We start from the raw sequence: 5,093 nt of genomic DNA on the forward strand, positions 1-5,093 counted from the left end.
TTTGAAACAAGCACCTAGAGCATGGTATGAGAGGCTTAGCAAATTCCTATTAGAACATGAGTTTTCTAGGGAAAATGTAGATACAACATTGTTTCTAAAGAAGAAAAACAAAGATATGTTGTTAGTGCAGATTTATGTTGATGATATTATTTTCGGTGCTACTAACAATCGCCTCTGCGAAGAATTTGCTGACTTGATGCAGAGTGAATTTGAGATGAGCATGATGGAAGAGCTGAACTATTTCCTCGGGCTTCAAATCAAACAATCTGAAGAAGGCATCTTCATCAATCAAGCCAAATACATCAAGGAGATGCTTAAGAAGTTTTGATATGGAGGGAAACAAGTCCAATCAGCACCCCATGAGCTCATCATGCAAATTAGACCAAGATGAATCAGGTAAATCTGTAGATCAGAAGTTATATAAGAGGTATGATAGGATCTTTATTGTATCTTACTGCAAGTAGACCTGATATCAATGGTTAGTGTTTGCATGTGTGCTAGATATCAGTCTAATCCTAAGGAATCTCATCTAATTGCAAGTCAAGAGAATCTTTAAATACCTAATAGGAACAAAGAATATAGGGTTATGGTATTCTAAAGAATCTAGCCTGAACTTAATAGGATACACAGATTCAGACTTTGCTGGGATGTAAACTTGATAGAAAAAGCACCAGCGGGTCATGTCAATTCCTAGGAGAAAACTTAATCTCATGGTTAGCAAGAAAACAAAATTCGGTTGCATTATCTACTGCTGAAGCTGAATATGTTGCAGCCGGGAGTTGTTGTGCTCAAATCATGTGGATTCAACAACATGGAAGATTACGGCATTAAACAGGATAAAATTCCCATTAATTGTGATAATACAAGTGCCATTAATCTAACTAAAAATCCAATTCCAGCATTCAAGAACTAAACATATTGAATAAGACATCAGCTTCATAAGAGATCATGTAATGAATGGTGATGTGACACTTCAATTTGTTTGCACTGATGATCAATTAGCTGATATCTTCACAAAACCCTTGAGTGAAGAGAGATTTAGTGTACTTAGAAGAGGATTAGGAGTGATTGATCCATCCTAGTGATATTCTCTTCTAGTTCATTGATTTTGATGATTAGATTGTGGTTAATATATAGAGTTTCTTTTCAATGAGCATCAAATCAGACCATAACTTAGTGATTTTCCCTCATTCGGCACGAACATAGCATGATTTTTAGGTGCGTGCTAGAGTTCGAGACGACTCGAGTAAGTTTCAGAGTCGGCTCGTAAGGGGGAGTCGACTCGTATATTTACGGGAGTCGACTCGAGATCGATGGCAGCACAGGGGGAGTCGACTCGCATACAGTCGGGAGTCGACTCGAGGTCAATAGGCGCATAAGGAGAGTCGACTCGCGCATATTTTGGAGTCGACTCGAGGTCGAGTCGACTCAAGACTTACAGGAGTCGACTCGCAGTCGGGATCCGACCTTTTTAACCCTAATTCAAGCGTTTACTCAACACTTCTATTCACTGCCGCCACTATTCACAAACCCTAGAGTCGTCTCCTACGTCGTCTCCGGCCGCCCTTAGGTTTTTTTCCCGTCGACCTTCCTCCATCCATTAGCGCTTTACCCCATTCTAGGTCGACCATGCCTCGTAAAGCCGTTGTCCCAAGCCGGAAAAGGTCCCAACCCGCGACCGGTGCCGAGAGACGTTCCAAGGCTCGGAACGATCCCGTGAGGCAGCAACCTCCGGTTCGTTCCCCGCCGAGGGAGGTTCCCTCGAGGCCGTGCGCCGGGAAGGCGGTCTCCACCGGGAGATACGTCGATTTTGACTATCTCTCCCGGGAGGGCTTTACCATAGGAGAGAGATTGCGGGCCCAGGGTTTAGAGTATTTTTGTTCCTTAGATCTCCCTACATACCCTGGCCTAATTAGAGAGTTTTATGGTACTTTCATAGGGGCAATGGGGAATAGAGGGAACTGTAGCCGGTGTCCCATTGTTTATTTTCGAGGATTTCATAGCCAAATCCTCCACCTTCCACAAGTAGGGGTAGCTCCCACACACCCCGAGGATAGGACTAGGCCCTTACGGCTATTCTAGGATATCCACCCCAGTCCCCCTTAGATGAGGTGTCCGCTAGCTCACTTTCTGTTGAGATGCGGCTCCTCCTTAGCATCATCTCTAGGACCCTCTTTCCGAAGACTGGCCGCTTTCGATTTTGTTTCTGAGAGGGACCTAGCCCTTATGTTCTACATCCTCCAGGACCACCCCAATCAACTTCTCGAAATCATTTATAGATATCTATGTGAGCCACTAGATAGACCTAGGCTCACCCTCCCCTATGGCATGCTATACACACTTATCTTTAGGGAGGCCGAGATTCCTATTCCTGAGGGGGAACCCTCTCGCGCATTGCGATGGACAGATCGCATGCGTCCGGGAACCCTACACAGGATGGGGTTTCGTAAGGTAGAGGGAACCTGGGTTAGGAAATCATCTACCTCCACACATACTTCCAGACACTCCCCCAGTCCTGACCCTGATTCTGACTTCCCTACCTTTCCCTCCACCTCAGCTCCCACCACTTCAGTCGGACCCTCCTCCTCAGCTCCACCTACTCAGCCCATGGAGGTTCGCATTTCTCCTGAGCAGCTCCAGGGGAGTTTGCACGGCAGGAGAGATAGTGAGGATCTTCGGGACGACCTACTGAGGGAGCTCCGAGGTCCAGCGACTGCCCCTCCCCTGCAACCTCTCTTCTGCATTGTGTTCCTTCCCTGTCAGCCGTGACCGAGATGACGGGCCCATGTGCGGGAAGAAATCTACAATGTCAGGAGCCTGATACAAGCCCAGTTCTCTAGACATGAGCGATTCACGAGCACCACTCGGAAGTATGCTGCGAGACATCCGACATGACATGGGCACCACTAGTCAGGGGGCCGAGCGCTTGGCGAATGTGCTCATCGCCAAGCTGGACACACTTCAGCAGACTGTGACCGAGCTCGACACGACACACAGCAGGGCCACCTCGGCCATTATCAGATAGTTAGAGCACGTACCAATGGACCGTTCACCCTACTCGCGGAACGAATGCCCCGGGGAGCCGCATCCTCCTCGAGGAAGCCTTAGCTCTTTTTTTTGTATTTTGACTTGTATTTACAGCTTTATTATTGTATTCACAAATACATATACATCAATACAATGAGTAGACAATTTCTTCAATATGTGCACATTTATCTCTACTTGCTTTGTGTGTTCTGCTTACCTCCTTTTTGATACGATGACAAAAAGGAGGGTGAGAAATATTTAATAGATATGTAAAAGGAATCAAAATAAAATCAAAAAATTAAAACAAACATAATTCGTTCTTAGTGGATTTGATACCTCGAGGCTCATTATCTCTATGTTGGGGGCTCCTAATGGAGTAATCTCCAGAATCTATTCAAGGGATATTCGCGAGATTAGATTGAAATCCTACTCAAGAACAAATTGACAGATTTTCCCTCCAAAAAAAAAAAAACCAAAAATTTAAGTTCAAAAGCTTCAATGCATTTAAAAGGAAATTCAGAGAATCAAAACAAAGTTGAAAGCATTATGTTGAGGGGGAGAATCTGAATTTTAAGAAAGCCAAATCATATATCTATATAAGCCAAACAATTGAGTGCATGACATGAAGGCTTATATAATTCCAAATGAAAGGGGAGCTTGAACTCCAAAATTTATTGTTTCACACCTTTCAAGTTTGGATAAATTAAAAAACCAGACACTTGAATTCATTTATAGATTTCATTTCCTTGTTTATTGAGCAATTCACTTTACATATACTCAAATGTTTTGTCATCATCAAAAAGGGGGAGATTGTGGAGTGATTGTTATAACCCTATTTGATTTTGATGAGCTCAAAGCATTTGAGTATATCTTTTGTTTACTAATGAATTCAATCGAGTGTTTCAGTGAAAATCTTGTCTAAGTGTTTCTAGATTTGGTTCAAGATATTTTGGATAAGTTAAGAAGTCAGTTTGAACCAAAGTCTGAGACTCGAGTCGACTCCGGAATATTACGAGTGACTCCAAGCGTATCAGAAGCACTGGCACGGGCTCGAGTCGACTCCGGAACATTACGAGTCGACTCCGACTGAGAACAGACGATGAACAGAAAGACACAATTTAAAACCTGTCAGCGAGTCGACTCCTGAAGTGCGCGAGTCGACTCCAATGCTTACCGAGTCGACTCCGGAGTAGTTTGAGTCGACTCCAGGGAGTTACAGACAAAAAGTCAGAGAGCAAGTTTCGACCTGAGAGCCGAGTCGACTCCTGAGGAACGCGAGTCGACTCCGATGGTTGGCAGGTCGACTCCAAAGAAAGCGAGAGTCGACTCTCAGTTGTATTCAAGGCAAAAGTCAGAGAGCAGTTTTCGGACACTGAGATCCGAGTCGACTCCCGCAATGCGAGTCGACTCCGAGACAACGCGACCCCAAAAAGACAGAAGACCAAATTGTTGTCTCTGAGAGCCGAGTCGACTCCAAGACAGCTCGAGTCGACTCCAAGCAGCGCTACACCAAAAAGGCAGAAGACTGAGTTTCGGAAACTGAGAGCCGAGTCGACTCCGGAACAGTTCGAGTCGACTCCAAGACTGGACGAGCCAAAAGATAGAAGATAGGGAGTTCGGGCTCTGAGCGCCGAGTCGACTCAGGACTGTCGAGTCGACTCGAGTGGGCCAAGTTGAAAAATAGCTCCATGAATTCATGGGATGAGCCGACTCCAAGAATGCCAAGTCAGCTCCAGTTTTTGGCGAGTCGACTCCGGGTTAAGTCGAGTCGACTCCCAGTCGAGGAGGTCACTTTAATTCAAATTCGGAACAGTTGCCGAGCCGACTCCAGAAAAGCATGAGTCGACTCCTGTTACAGCCGAGTCGACTCCAGATCGCGCGAGTCGACTCCGACCCCAACGGACACATTGTCAGGATGTGCAGAGTGTGCAGAACGGGCAGAAAAATGTGTCTAACGGCTAGTTTCCGTGTGGGGATGGCTTAAATAGCCACAGAGGACTGTAGCAAGGCAAAAAAAAGTACCATTCCACTCAAAGAAATCAAGCATCCTTTCTCTGCAAACTGAT

This window comes from Phoenix dactylifera, chromosome 1 (assembly GCF_009389715.1).
Source record: "Phoenix dactylifera cultivar Barhee BC4 chromosome 1, palm_55x_up_171113_PBpolish2nd_filt_p, whole genome shotgun sequence".
Classification (NCBI taxonomy): Eukaryota; Viridiplantae; Streptophyta; class Magnoliopsida; order Arecales; family Arecaceae; genus Phoenix; species Phoenix dactylifera.